A 16,153-nucleotide genomic window follows, 5' to 3' on the forward strand; every position below is an offset into this window, starting at 1 on the left:
GCAAGATCTAATCAGATCACACCTCACACCTAATTAATCTATGGTTATGAAACCCAACTAAAACCTTAGCTTGGGGAGACAGATTTGAGCATTTCCTCCTGTCTCCTTGCTGGCTGACTGGCAATAAAACTTTTCTTTTCTGAAAAGCCACTGCCACAGTATTGGCCTCTGTGTGTTGGACAGCGAACCCATTGATTGTTTTGTCACAAACCCTGATGATCTCTCTCCCAATTCAAAAATTCTTAGTTTTCTTCCAGTTTTCCATCTGTAACCCACATACCCAGGAGTGGAGGCATCAAATGTAGAAGTCAGCACTCCTCCAAGTCAATCAATTGTGAAAGTCTTTCAGTTCTGTTCCTAATAAATCCTGAATGAACTCACTGCCCCCATTTCCTGTCCTGATCTAGGCCACTCTCATCTCCTCACTGGATTTCTGTGACGGCTCCTGACTGATATTCCTGCTTTCATGCTTGCCTCCCTCCAATCTGTTCTCTCATCATCAGCAGGAGATTTTTTTTGAAATGAAAATATGTGCATGGAGGATGGGAGTAGACAGGAAGACTTAAAACTCTTAAAACAATGGAAAATCCATTATTCTAAAATAAAAGTCAACATCCTTTTCTCAGTTCCGCAGATCCACCACAAAGCCTAATTCACAGTGGTGTTTTCTGCTTCCTCCTGCTCACTTCTTTCCTTTTGCCTGGCTTTCTCCTACTCCCCCATCAGCTCTCAGCGCAAATGTCACTTTGCCGAGAGACTTATCGAAACCCCCAAACCAGAGGCCTCCTCATATTACATGCTTTATTCTTTCAGGGAAGTAGAAGGAATAATCATGATTGCAACTCAATAACTGACCAAATGATTAGTTCCTTAAAACTTTGCGTTACCTTTTAGGATAATGAAAATATTCTAGAATTGATTATAGTGATGGTTGAACAACTTTATGAAAATATGCAAAGCCTTGAATTGTGTATTTTCAATGCATGAGTTATGTGGTATGTGAATTATATCTCCATAAAACTGTCCTAAAAAGAAAGAAAAGATAGTCTTACATTTGAATGAAAGCTCTAGAAGAGGCAGGGAACTTGTCTATTTTGCTTACTATTGGTTATCTAGCATGAAACATGATGGCTTGCATGAGGTATGTGCTTAAATATTGGTTGAGTGGTGGTGAAGGTGAGTAAATGACAAGGCTGCTATTCTCAGTGGGGGTGGCTTTGTAAATGTTTTGTGTTTCTTAGATTTGAGAGAGATTGGCTTTAATGTATTACACCTTACGATTTTAATGCTTTTTATGGAACTGCCTTGACACCACTGTCATGCTGAAAGCAGTGGCCGGGATCTAGAGGCTCCAAGCCCATCAGAGCCCTGGAGGCATCTGGAGTCCTGGAGTTGTCGCCTGGTTTCCCTTCCCAAAGTCTTCCTCTTGCAGCACGTAGCCAGCTCCAAACCTGCAGATATAGCCGAATGATTCCATGTGTCACAGTCCTCATATTGAGGGAACATTCAAAGTTTTGTGCACAGCTCACTCCACAGAGTTATTACCTGTAATTTCTAGGGAAAGTAACTTCTAGAGGAGAGAGTTCAGCCTGCCCATACCTTCTTCTTTCTACAAAGCACTGACATTTATTTATTTTAAAATGGTTCTAAAGGGATCCAACCTCAATGTGTTTGGCCCCATTGGTTTCATCTCATTCTACTTTCCTTTCCAGATCAATGACGCAAGATGAAGCCAAATATGCTCCAGTGAGCATGGTAACTGGAAAAATTGCCTTATTTTTATGTTTCCTGGTTGTGCATGTGGCCACCCATGACATTTAAATAGATGTGTAAGAAGAAAGGGTAGGTAAGTGGACTTCAGAAGGAGGGTTCAATTCCAGTGTCTTTTTTTATGGTAGACCCCTCTTCTCAAGTAGAGGCATCACACTGGCTTTGAGATTACTGCCTGTGCACAATAACAATTACTGCTTGAGACAATATTTTAAAGACTTTCACCTGCCGCTCCTTGCTGCTAGTTTATGTAAGATATTAATGGACTGGCTGTGGGATGCATCTCTGGGTAAAAATACCCATAAGTGCATGTCAGTGGCTCTGGGGAGCAAAAACTAGAACTCTGATTTTGGCTATAAAGTGACTTCCTACAAATTACTTTTGTCGAGTGCCAGCTAGGAGCACAGGGCTGGCTGGAGCTTCATTGGTGGCTCCCATCCAAATGCATGCAGAATTCTCTCCACAGTATAACCAGACTGGCATCACATGGACTTGCTTGATTGCTGCAAGATTTTTAAAGACTTGCTTCTGGATTTTCAATTACATGTGGCAGTGATTCTTCTCCTAACAGACTGACTGACTGATTGACTGAGTCATTCATTCATTCTAAAATATCGATTGAGCACTTTTTATCAGTGTTCGGGATTTAGTAGTGGCCAAGACAGGCAAGGACCCTGATCTCAAGGAGTTTATATTCTAGTGTGGAGAAACAGAATAATAAAAAGATATATAATAACATTGGGGGTGGATGACAAAGAAAAACAGCAGAGTAGTGGTTAGAAAGTTACAGAAGGAGCAAGGGATATTGACATAGGGTGGGTCAGAAAAGCTTCATGAACAGGTAACATCCGAGCAGAATTATAGGAAGGAATCAGCCGTGCTCTAAGCGAAGAGCCATCCAGGAGGAGAGAGCTATAAATAAATGCAAAGGTCCCAAGCAGGAGCAAGTCCTTTGTGTTCACAGAAAGAAGTCCAGAGTTGCTGAACCCTCTCTGTGAACAAAGAGGACTGGATAGATGTGAGTTTTGAGTGTGGGGCAGGAGCTAGCTGGGAACCCTGCAGCCTTAACTAAAAGTTTGGTTTTTAATCTAAGTCCAGTGGGAAAACATTGGAGGTTTTTAAGTGTGCAGGGAGGGAAAGGGTAGACATGAGTGTCTCAGTATGGGGAAGAAGAGCTTAAGGGACTCTGCAGGGTTGGAAACCAAGAGGGATGGCTCCTGGTAAAAGGCTCATGGGGGTTTGTGCAGTATCTAAGCCAAATCCCAGAGTCAGTAGTTCTCAGCAGACCACCACCCCTAGCCCCAGGCAGCCACTTGCCTTTTAATCTGAGACTAGCTTCAGAAAAGGCAAATAGGCCGGGCGCTGTGGCTCATGCCTGTAATCCCAGCACTTTGGGAGGCCAAAGTAAGCAGATCACTTGAGGTCAGGAGTTCAAGACCTGTTTGGCCAACATGGCAAAATCCCATCTTTACTAAACATATGAAAATTAGCTGGGTGTGGTAGTGTAGCCTGTAATCCCAGCTGCTTGAGAGGCTGAGGTAGAAGAAGCCCTTGAGCCTGGGAGTGCAGTGAGCTGAGGTTGCGCTACTGCCCTCCAGCCTGGGCAACAGAACAAAACTCCATCTCAAAAAAAAGAAAGAGCAACTGAAAAATCCCACATGCCTTTTGCTGTATAGTCATCCAGTGCCCACCATCCTTTCCAATTCCTGGTGGCAACTTAGATTGGATATCTGAAGTCAAATGCCATTTCTTTTTAATAAAGTGATTCTGGTCTTAATTAAGATGACTTGGCCACATTTGTAGAGTTAGCTCTCTTACCTTTTAAACTGCTGTCATCCAATCGCTAGGTGCCCAAAGCCCGTCAGCCTCCTCCAAAAGCTGTTTTCCCCATCCCCCCAATCAGGGCACAGGTAGGCACCTGAGGGCTTCCAAGGGACTTCTTGTGGAAGCACTGGCCAAGGCCCTTCTGCAACATTTGTCATGGTCCTTAGTGGCAGAGAGTTGCCAATTACCCACGTCATCTGCTTTGGGAATCCAGTCCAAACATCGTCTGCTGAAAGTAAGCTAAATTATACATTTTCCCCCCTGCTTATTGTGGATAAGAGATCAGAGCATTTCTAAAATATATGGCTCCTTTCCAGGGGAGGAGTGAGAATCCTAACAGTTATAAAGAATAACAGGGGCCAACCATCACAATGTTCTTCCTAGGATATACAGGAGCAAATCTTTATGCTCCTCACAAACAAGGGTTATTGTCTCGGTCAGAGTGGAGAATGGGAGGTGAAAATGGCTTCATGATGAATTTTGATTCTACTTTATTCTCTGCCTGCTTGTGATTTCAACTCCCACCACTGTTTTCTGGTAAGCTAATGCTGAATTATAGCATTCTTTTCTTAGCAAGGTCTCTTGACAGCTAAAACGAAGGTAATAATAATGGGGGGTGCAGGAGGAGGAAATGGATCTTTAAAGAGTTTTTATGTTCGTGATAGATGGAGAAAGCAGGGCATGGGGTCAGCTCTGCAGGAAGCCCAGGGATAGGGCTAGGTAATAGAACTGACAATTTAAAAATCTATTCTTCACATTAACAAAAGGTAATCATCAAAATGCTTTTCTAATAGTCTCTCAGGAGCAAGACAGGATTCTGCCTGCTTTTCAGGGGACCAGCAAGGTGGATTTGGTGGAACAACACTTCCGGGTTAGAACATGGGCACAAGGGGAAGAGACAAGGACACCAATGATGGAACAGAACAAAAAAAAGTCCCTCTCTTTTCATTTCTCATCTGGTTGATGTGGTTGAGAAAGGTGCTCTCTGGTGAGGGGCAGCTAAGGAAAGCAGCAGACGCTTTGCCAGGATTTGAGAGGCTCTAGTGTCTTCCTTCCCAGAAAGATGCCCATCCCCAGCTACTTACTGGGGTACACTTCTCACCGTAATAGCCCTTTGGCTTGAAGCCATCATCTCTAGGAGAGTCTTGCTAAATGATGCATAGGGATAATGGTACCCTACCACGTGACCACATCTACCTGGATTCACCCTGTGGGCTGTCTAAAGCTAGGGCCCTGTTTCTCTTTCCACTTTCAGCACCTCTCTTTGTTACCTCTCATCTTGACTGCTCCACACCTTCCCACCACCTTTTCAAACCTGAGCTTTGTCTTCCCAGTCCAGGTCCCCTATAAGCACCATATCCAATCAAATTCCTCTTCTGTCCAGAAACCTTCTGTGACTTCTCCACTGTTTACAAAAGAGTGTCACACGTTCTTAACCTGTGCCTGGTGGAAGCCTCACAGTGGTGCTCTGCAGCTGCCTTGCTCTCTGCAGGGGAGAAGGTCACGCAGCCTCTGGTTCAGCTGCAGAGCAAGGGTGCTTTTGAGGAGACGCATGTGTGTGAGAAGATGGCGAGGCTGCAGACACCGGAGAGCTTCTTTCATTTTCTCATGTTACCGTCTTTAGATTTGTTGAAACATCAGTTTTCATGAACATACCCCAGTTTCTCTATGTATTTACCCATTTCCGTCTAAATTCCAGAGAGGGACAGGAAGAGCATGTGCAAACACATCACACTCTTTTTTTTTTTTTAATCACTGCTTGAGGTTCCTCTCTGTAAAATAGGGAAAACAATACTTAGCTCAGGGGCTGGCTATGAGGAAATGCACATGAAAGTGACTGTCAGATCTGTGTCTGACACTGCGGCATAATTCCTCTCCCCTCTCTTGCGGGTGTTTCTTCATTTCTGTGTCGCCAGCAGCAACCAGAAGGGCGCCTTGCATATTGGAAGCTCTCATTTCTCTGCTTGAGGCCAAATTGTGGTAAAATTTCAGCCCAGCAATCTTCCTCGAGGATCTGCCTGCCTCGTTTCCGGTGGTATCTCCTGCCCATGCGCCACCTGACTCTTGGCTTTTCCCCTTAGTTGTTGTTGTTTTCAGGGTTTGTAGCCTCTTAGGCCTGGAAGAATTTTGAAAGATTCTTGTGAGCTGTCACAATGGTAAGAAAATCAGTCCTGTTTTTCATGCCTTCTTCAATAAAGGAGATTCTCATCCATTCAGTCGCACTCCTGACCTCCTAACAATGAAAAGTTTTGTTCCTCTAAATCTGTATAGATTCTAGTCCTAGTTCCACCTCTGACCTTGGCTATGTTACCTTACAGAAATCAGTTAACTCTCCCAAGCTGCAGTGGTCTCACTTGTAAAGGCTTGGAGAAAGAGGGTGAGAACATACCCAATCCCCACTTTCCAAGCCTGGGTTTATTTGTTCTCCTGTCTGTACTTCCATGGAGATTAACAGCACTCTGACAACATTCTTTCTGTAAAATAACTCTACCCTGCAACACTTCATAGAGGTAGAATGGGCAGCATCCCCGCTACCGGGTGATAAAATACATCGCCAAATGGCATGCAATCGTTATGACAGAGGTCCCTGGTGCCATTGTTTGGGGAATGGGCTGCAGCAAGCACAGGTCACCCCCAGGCTGTTTTCTCCTGGTCTCTTGTGGCCTTGTTTTAACGCTCAGGCTCTTTGATGTCTCTCACCTATATAAACATAGAACACAGAATGTGGAACAACAAGAAGAAACACTGGGGAAGCATCGTCATGGGAGAAGAAAGAGCATCCTCAACCTCTTCTCCCTCCCCTCCCCATGGTGCCTCTGGATGGGACTGGATGTTTCCTTTGCTTCTGGTCCACCCATGTCTTTCATGATGGCTCTCAGATCCAAGCCGACCCCTTTCATCTCCACACTCTGGGTGAATTGTGCAGCTTTGACGTTTGGGCAGTGGTCTCATATATACTTCCTTTTTCTTATTTTTGGTTACTCTTCTAACTCTTTGAAAAGTTTTTCATGCCCCTTCTGGTCTGGGAAACTTTGAATGGATAGAGAAGTCACTATACTAAGAGGATACTGATTCCTTTCATGCACTTTGCTGTAGGATATTGTCTTTCCCTGAGGTCCCTTTACAAGAACACAGAAAACAATGCATCTCTCCCGGCTTTGCAGTATGGCTGGTTTCTGCCTCATTAACACAGAATGGTCTGCTCTCTCAATGGCCATAGCCAGCCAGTCTGCCATCCTTCATTGGTTTCTTAGGAGTCGGGGAGAGATGCTGCAGCAATTTAATTTCATCTCTGCTCCCCAGTTGGATAAGGCAGATGGCTGGCTCTGGGAGCCAGTGGATTGAAACGGAATCTTTTGCAGTACTCTATGTTCAAGGTTCATCTTGGTCAAGGATGTAGTGCAAAGAATGCAGTCTTAGACCATGCATGATGGCTCACACCTGTAATTCTAGCACTTTGGGAGGCCGAGGCAGGTGGATCATGTGAGGTCATGGGTTGGAGACCAGCCTGGCTAACATAGCAAACCCCCATTTCTTCTAAAAATATCCAAAAAATTAGCCAGGCACTGGGGCACATGCCTGCACGTCCCAGCTATTTGGGAGGCCGAGGCAGGAGAATCGCTTAACCTGGCAGGCGGAGGTTGCAGTGAGCCTAGATCATGCCACTGCACTCCAGCCTGAGGAACAAGCGTGAAACTCCATCTCAAAAAAAGAGAATGACGTCTTAATCAAAGTGAAAGCCATAGGTGATAAGGGCTCCCTGCCTCCACTCAACTCCACATCCCTCTGCCTTCGGCTCTAGCCTTACCATGAGTAGAGCTCTTCCTCTGCTGAGAAACCAATAAGCTGGATTTCCTGCTGGATCCCTCCTGCCTGGTTGAGTTTGGGTGGTAATTCCAGTTTAATTAATGCTTCATTGCCATCATGGCAAATGATCTCCAGTTGCTTCTTACGTCCATCTGTTGGAAGTTGTTTTGCCGTAAGCTCTTAAGCTACTTCAGTAAGAGATTGAAAGGAGATTAAACCAAACAAAATTGCTTCATAAATAATAATAGCCAACATCGACTGAATATTCTCATCGTGCCAGATATTGCACATGCATTCTTACTGCATCTCATCCTCACTGCAACCTTTTGAGATAGAGGGGAGTTTTTCCATCTTAGAGATGAGGAAACTGAGGCTCAGGGGAGGTCCAATAACTTTGTCAATGTCATAGAGCTAGAAAGCAATAAAAGCAGAATTCAAACCCAAGTTGATCAGCTTCTGGAGTGCATGCTCCCATTCATGTCTCACTGTCCCCTGAGAAGAAGTAGATGGAATATGGTCTTGTTTTCTCAAATTGTCCAACAACATTGTCTTATTCTGCAGCTTACCTCTGCTCTGTCTGTAAGCATGTTATTTACTCACTCTGAATGTCCCCATGTAGGGCGATTGAGATGAAATGAGATCATGGGTACTGAGTGATTTGTGTTGTGTCAGAAAGTCTTGGTTACATTTCTCAAGAGAAGTCTTTACATGGACACTTGGCTTTTATTTGTAAAGAGACACTTGGATGCACTCATTCTGCAAAAGATCCCTTTTGCAGGTCACTTTATCAAATGTAAAGAATGACCTTGCTCGTGGATGATATAGTCAGTTAAGTGAGCTGTTTCCTTGCAAAGATTTATGTGTTAGCAGTCAAGGTGAGGCCACCCAGCTTGATCAGCCTAGAGGGAGAGAAACAACTGGAGAGGCCAAACGTGGTGTAGCATGAGGTCAGGTGAGCAGCTTCGTGTTTACCTCCTTCAGCTGAGCTGTGTTCCCGTCCTGTTGAAGGCCATGCGGGAGATTAAGAATCTTCTTTCATTTCTACCTATTATATACCTAGGAGCAAATTGAAGCCTTTGTGGTTAGAACCTATTGAAATCCTGGGGCTTCCTTCTTCAATTGGATTTGCCCTCCTGGCTTTTATGGAGCTTAAGAGAGGCTTGAGAAATCACGCAGTGTAATTGGATGATTGGTGTACTTTAATTAAGGCAGCAAGATGCAACGTGCAGCACATTTCAGGTTGATTGTAGCATTGCTAGGCGGTTTTCTGCTGGATAAATCTAGAAGGAGAGGCTCGTTTTAAAGACCCAAAAGGTAAAATTGCCATCTATAGGTTGGTCTGCACTGCTAGGACGATGGGGTCAAATTTGTGTAGAAAAACTAGTGAGATCCCTGAATGATAATCCCTTAATCTAACTGCATGTGGGTTGTGTCTTAATGAATAATGATGACCAGTTTCCTCTCAGTGCAGGAAATGCTCATTGCATGGAATTAAATCATCTCTTGGTAAATTTTAAATCAGGCTGGTTTCCTTCCATCCCTCACAGCTATCCTCTCTAATCATGCAGTTTGTGCCTAGTTGAATACTTAACTAATTTTACTACTAGATTCGTCAGAGCACAATTTAGGAAGTAGGAAGAGAAATATCCTGAAAACCTGACATATGCCTAGCTCAGATGTAAATTACTTTGAGATTACTTGGCATTTTGGAAAATGTGCTACAATTGCATTGAAAGCTAACTGTTTAAAGATAAAGATTTTCTTACTTTTTAAAAACAAAGGTTCATGAAACTTGGGAGTATAGATAATGATAAGATATAAGCATGGCTGGAGTGGAAGCAAGTGCTATTTTGTCTTAATGGTAGTTATGCATCTGATGGTGCCCAATGGAAATCTTTCTAAAAATTGCTATTCACAGGAACGTATCAAAAGATGCTTTGTTGTATGCTCCTGATTCACATGTCTGAGTTGCTCTCGTCTCACTGGTAACAATTGGGACCATTTCCCTCTCTAGGACTTACCTGTCCCAGGTGGTGTCTACTCAAGATAATGTGAGGAAATAACAACAACAGCTACTTCTTCTGAGACTCTCAGGAGACAGGTGGTTTGATGAGACAAATACAGCATTATCATTGCGTGTGTGTGCATGGACGAGTTAGTCAGCCAGGACATACTTCCAGAGGAGTAGTTAATAAACAGTGTGCTCAGTCTCACCATTGATTTCTTGATTTTCTTTCCCCATGCCCTTCCATGAGTTATCCAGCTTACAGCATAGTCTTGTGTCCTGTAACTCTGGTCACTCAGGTACCGTTTACCATCTCAACAACACCTCTTGGAAGTATTGATCTACACCCCTTGTTCTCGGATCTGACCATTGTGTCTCTTTAACCAGATTGTGAGCTCCTTGAGGGCAGTCACTGTGTGGGGGATGGCTTTTTTATTCCTCATAATGTCCGGGACAGAGATCCATAAATACGCCATGTGCTTGGCTTGCCAACCTCGCTATTAAGAGAAAAAAGCAACTTCCTTAATTAGTCTTGTATTTACCTGAACGTGAGACTTCTGTTTACCTCCTGAAATTATATCTGGCTTCTCAATACAAATATTGTTCATCTTTGGGATATCCCTTGATCTGAGGCAGCCACCCACCTTTGTCAGAAACTACGAATGGCCTTAGAATAGGATTATGTGACTGCTTCTGTTCACATCTTGGCAAATTAAGTCAGCTATGAAGGTGAGGAGAAGTCTGCAGAAATCCAGCCTTATGGCTTATTTCACTTAGCGTAGTATCCTCAAGGTTCATCCATGTTATAGCATGTGTCAGGATTTACTTCCTTTATAAGGTTGAATATGTGTATTATATTTTTAATGTATGTTTCATATTCTGCTTCCCTCACCACCACCCCACAGTTTCAAACAGATAGTTTTACCTTTTGTTATTTCTCCTTGTCTCAGGGATTTTTGCAGGACTAAAAGAAGAACCAGTTGAAAATAATTATGTCTGCATTTTTTTTAAAGATAGACTGGGTAAAGAAAATGTAGCACATATACACCCTGGAATACTATGCAGCCATGAAAAAGAATGAGTTCACATCCTTTGCAGGGACATGAATGAAGCTGGAAACCATCATTCTCAGCAAACTAACACAAGAACAGAAAACCAAACACTGCATGTTCTCAATCATAAGTGGGAGTTGAACAATGAGAACACATGGACACAGGGAGGGGAACATCATACACTGGGGCCTGTCAGGGGGTGGGGGTCTAGGGGAGGGATGGCATTAGGAGAAATACTTAATGTAGATGACAGGTTGATGGGTGCAGCAAACCACCATGGTGCATGTATACCTATGTAACAAACCTTCACATTCTGCACATGTACCCCAGAACTTAAAGTATAATAATAAAAAAAATCTAAGCCGAAAAAAGAGAGAAAGAAATCCAGCCTTAATTCTATGTCATAGGGAGGTACAAGCAGAATAATTCTCTCACCTACAAAGCTGCCTACTGCCCAAAGATTGAACATTACATCTGATTTGTGAGAGGAGAGAGAAGACTGAGTCTGTGATGCATATGTTATCTTATAAATGCTGACTTTTTTTTCTTTTCCCATTTGAGCTAAATTTTAAACTGATTTCTAGCAAGAATATTGAAAGCAGTTTCTTATGAAACAGTTCAGTTTTCTTAGGAAGTTTGCAGAAAACCCTGGGACATGTGATGCTGTTATCTTTTGGGAAATCGTACTAAGTCATAAGAATTATCTAAGGAATCCATAAACGTGATGTTATTCAGAACATGAACATTGTTCCTATTTAAATTTGGTCTTCAAATTACAATGATCAATAATGTAGATGAAAATATAAAAGGAGCAGTAGTGGAGGTGGAATTAGGAAGTGGATTGGAAGTCATTGTCAGATGCTGTGCCCAGGTACATCCTCTCAATATGCACCACCTCCAATTTTGCTGGCCCCAATTTTGCTCAGCTCCTTGACTTAGCAAGGTAACACAGCAGTGCAGTCCCTAAATGACTCAATGGAGGAACAAAATTGACAAAAGAAACTTATTCTTTCCTTAGTGTTCCCTAGTATCACTTGACTATCTTCCAGTTATTTCTTTGGACTCCATTTCTTTAGAATATTAATGTTTAAATTGAAATTCTCTAGGCTGGGTATGTCCGTTAGCTATCGGTATGTCAGTATGTAACCAATCAAGTATTTACTTAATTCACTATGCTGTGGCCAGATGGGTGACTCCTCTGGTCTTGACTGGGCTTGCTCATGCGTTTTTTGGTCAACTGTGGGTTAGGCATGTGACTGCTGATATTGGCGGGGGTTTCTCAAGTATTGGGGGGTCAGCTGGCTGTTGGGAGGTCTAGGAGGGCCTTCGGTCTTCTCCGAATCTAGCGAATCCAGCTTGCATACATAGCAGTAGCGGTGCTCCAGGAGAGCGAGCGGCAGCATGCCAGGTACCCCGCAGCTTTGGCCCAGGAATGGGAGCACAGTTTCTGCACATTCTATTGGCTATGGGAAGCCACGTGGCCAGCCCAGATTCAAAGGATGGACTGAAATACTCTTCTTCTTGAGGGGAGTAGCCACAGATCACATTGCACAGGCCATCCAAACAAGGGATAAAAAATTGGGGGCTTGGTTTTTGTTTGCAATTTGTCACACTGGAAGAATTTTATACATACACTCAGATACAAACAAAAAGCTTGTTTTAGCTGCTGGAATGTATTCTAGAAGCAATGATCAGAGTGACAAGACAAGGGGTCAGAAGGTAAAAGAAGATGCTTTTCCTGCACTCTAATTTTAGGCATCTCAGGGTTCACTCTCGGTTATTTTGCTGTTGTTATTCTCTCCCTTCTTATTTGGCCACATTTTCAAAGAACTAGGATTTTCAGATGCCTGCGATCATTTAAGATACAGATTTAAGTCCTGTGTGTTTGGAATCTTTGTACTGCGCAACTGAGTACTTTGACTGTAATAGTTATTTTTCTAAAATGTTCATACTCATTATTTCTTTGTGGCATTTGAGAAAGTCCTGCCTTCTAATTTAGGGTCATTAAATAAAAAAAAACTGAAGCGCTCTTCCCCATTCCTCTCCCAAAATTATTTTCTGGCAATATTTGTGTAGCTGGAACGTCCACCTCCTGTGAAAGTCTTGAGACTCCATACCTGGAGCTGCCAGTTCAGGAGCAAAGGTGGATAAGGTCTGCATGAGCTGCTGGACATCACCCGGGAGGCAGTAGGAAGGGGTTTTGGGTCCTGTGGTAGACCAGCCATTCTTTACATTTACATTTGCTACCTGTAAACATCAGCTGGGGAGGTTTTTTTGTTTTGTTTTGTTTTGTCCAGTCTGCATTTCAGACTAATTAGAACAAAATTCCTGGAAGCAGAATTCATGTATTAGTATTTTATTTTATTTTTTAAGTTTCTTAGGCAGTTTCAATATGCAGCCAAATTTAGGAACAAGTGAATTAAGCCAGGATTTCTCAGTCTTTAATGTGCAGACAAATGACTTGGGGGCCTTGTGAAAAGACAGATTCTGACTCATCCTGTCTGTGGTAGGCCTGAGATTCTGCATTTTTAGTAAGTTCCTGAGTGCTGCTGATGCTGCTGGTCCTCAGTCCACAGTGTGACTAACAGGATGGAAAGCAGAGATTGCAAGCAGCCTGCAAACGTTTTTGCGGTGGGCAGGGGGCTGGTCTACTGCATATTTAAACATAATTTGAATCGACAATTCAAAATTAAGAGATTTCTCATAAAAATCATTATTTTGGTTTCTCTTGAAAAAATGAAAGCGCCTACAATCCCCAGCTCTGCCTTTCCACACAGACTTGTGCTAAAGAGTGACTGCCCCACAGGAGGGGGTGCGGGTGACTCACCAGGGCAGGCTCTGAAATGCCTTTCCCTGCATTTGTTTATGAATAGGATGAATCTGTCTTTCATTTTTTCCATATGGACTGGCAAGTCGACTTACAATGCACAAGTGTACATGTGCGTCCACAGCAAAACCACGAAGGCATAACACCAGATGATAAAGTGGAAGAGGCAAAAGGAGAAGAGAAAGAATAACAAGTCTTTAAAAGTTAGATATGTGTATCAGTAAGGAAGCTTCTGGTCATTATCAGAAGCTTGCTTGAGCTGTTTTAAGGGAAAAAATAAGTGAGGGAGAGGCGGGGCACTGTGGCTCACACCTGTAATACCAGCACTTTGGGAGGCTGAGGCGGGGCACTGTGGCTCACACCTGTAATACCAGCACTTTGGGAGGCTGAGGCGGGTGGATCACTTGAGGTCAGGAGTTTGAGACCAGCCTGGCCAACGTGGTGAAACGCTATCTCCACTAAAAATACAAAAAGTTGGCCAGGCATGGTGGGGCACGCCTGTAGTCCCAACTACTAGAGAGGCTGAGGCAGGAGAATGGCTTGAACCTGGCAGGTAGTGGTTACAGGGAGCTGAGATGACACCATTGCAATCCAACTCCAACCTGGGCGACAGAGTGAGACCCTGTCTCAAAAACCAAAAACAAAATAAGTGAGGAAGAGTTGTAAGCATAGAAGAGTACTCATGTACCTGTGATGCAGCAAGGCTTTCTGGGAAGAATGGAACCAGGGAGGGGCCTGGCTGTCAGCAAGGAGGACCCTTGCTTTGCTTTCATCTTACCCCTCTGCCCATCCTCCTCCTCCTGTGCCTCTGCTTCCTTTGTTCTCCAGTCCACACAGTAGAAAACACAGCCACCAGCAGGACCTGTGTTTACATACCAGGGGCCTTGCTACACATTCCCAATCCATACTCCGGAGGAAGAGATTCTAATGGCTCAGCCTGGTAAAGGGGCTTATCCTCTTGGGGGCATCACTTTTAACTGGGAGAACTGGAGGGTGTCCTGTGAAGCTTCTGCTATGCTAAGGAAACTTACTGCAATTAAGCATAAACATCGAGCCATCCTATGTGGAGAGAACAAATGCTCTGAAATTCTAGAATGGCCCCAGCCCATCCCAGGGGCAGGGAATAGACCACAAGGTGTCTGGACTCCTTTGCTCCTATGGGATCTTTGCCTTTTGAAGGAGAATCTGCTATTTGTCAATAACATTTTTTATAATAATTATTTTTAAATATTTAAATATTTTTTCCTTGATAATAATAATGCCTGAAGATACAGCAAGACCAGCAGTGCTTCACTGATTTTTTTTCTTTCCAAAAGACAGTGCAGAGCATGATAATCACATGAAGGCATCAGCTCCTGACAGCCCGCTACAGGCCAGCTTTCACATCGTGGGTGGCATTGAGTAGATAACCCACAGGAATTGTCTCTGAATCTGAGGTCAGGAGAACACAGCCAAGGCTACACAAGACAGAGAAGATTCTGCTGAATTTCAAAAGGTAGGAAACTGGGTTAAATGTGAAAATGGGAAGAGAGAAGAGGAAGATATTCATAAGCCAGGTTATTGAGAAAGAATGGTTCATAAGAGTGTGCACTTACTCCTCTATAATGAGGTCTGGGATTATCTGTAAAAACATTTAGCTCTGATTGTTTTAAAGAGAAGAGATAAAATATTTAATATGTGGCACCCTGGAGTGTGCCTTTTTGAGTGTGTATTTTAAATGATCATCCTAACAAAACACCTTTAATGCACAATGGATCGAATTATACAGCTTCCCATCAGAGAGTGCAAGTGAGAACAAAGCCACAGATGTTGTACATTCAGGCGATGAGGTGAGAGCAGATTTGAGGATAAGAGGAACTGAAGTACCTCATATAAGCCTGTATGAATGCTCCCATCTGGTCCTACCTAGGACTCAACTATCTGATGTTGACAAAGATGCTTCATAATACATAAGGCCAAAAGCTAAGTCTGTCTTATAATTAAAAATATTCCCTAGGGCTCTTCCTTGAGATCTGAGAAAATGTGATTACGCTAAAAATTATATCATATATAGAAGGAAATGGCTAAGTAACTTGTCCTGGGGTGCAATCTTCAGTTAACTTGTCAGAGATCCTAAATGTTATGTTTAGTCTTTCTCTGGATCTATTAAATCTATAGGTGCTGGCAATTCTCTCCGGAAAACGAAAAATGGCCCGTTCTTCCAGATACTCTCAAGTTAAGGGTGATTGTTAAAAGGCTTGGTGGATTCACACAGAGACAGACAAGGAAACTTCTGGGCTCCTTTCTCTCACCCCTCCCTTCCTCTCTTTTACTGTGAAATCAGTCTGTTGGAACAATGCTTTAAAATACATCTCAGTGGTATCAGAGCAAGAATTCATTTGTACTGAGGCATGGCTTTTATCTGTAAGGAACGCTATTTGAAAAACCAGGCCTTGCTTGGTGAGGGCTCTGAGGTGAGAGCAAAAAAAAGACCAGCTGCCTTTTATTACCGGGGCTGGCTTGGCTGGCTCCTTTCCCAGAGCCCATGCATGAGGCTCTCTGCTGTATTTACCCTCAACTCCCGTTCCAACGGGTGGAGCTGGCCTCTGCTTAGGCTGACTGTACTAACATTTGCATTAAACACTTTCTGGCTGCTCCTCCAATTTCTGCCTTCATTCCTGGAGACAGATTTCCTTTTCCTTCCTTCTCTTCCTTCCCTTCCTTTCTTTCCTCTCTCTCTCTCTTTCTCTCTCCCTTTTTCTCTTTCTTTCTTTCTTTCATTGAGTCTCACTCTATTGCCCATGCTGGAGTGCAATGGTGTGATCTTGGGCCTCTGCAACCTCCGCCTCCTGGGTTCAAGCAATTCTCCTACCTCAGCCTCCAGAGTAG

At 43.3% G+C, this 16,153-nt stretch overlaps 1 long non-coding RNA gene across 2 annotated transcripts in view; it reads left to right on the plus strand.

The window, feature by feature from the left end:
• Positions 1-15,927, plus strand: part of LOC103789397 (uncharacterized) — a 29,757-nt gene extending 13,830 nt beyond the window's left edge. For both annotated transcript variants that reach the window (XR_013530453.1, XR_013530452.1), the window contains exons 4-6: positions 1,713-1,846; positions 14,602-14,780; positions 15,443-15,927. This is a non-coding gene — a long non-coding RNA (uncharacterized LOC103789397). The remainder of the gene's footprint in view (positions 1-1,712; positions 1,847-14,601; positions 14,781-15,442) is intronic.
• Positions 15,928-16,153: the final 226 nt, after the last annotated feature.

The sequence above is a fragment of the Callithrix jacchus genome, chromosome 20 (genome assembly GCF_049354715.1).
Source record: "Callithrix jacchus isolate 240 chromosome 20, calJac240_pri, whole genome shotgun sequence".
NCBI classification, from domain to species: Eukaryota; Metazoa; Chordata; class Mammalia; order Primates; family Cebidae; genus Callithrix; species Callithrix jacchus.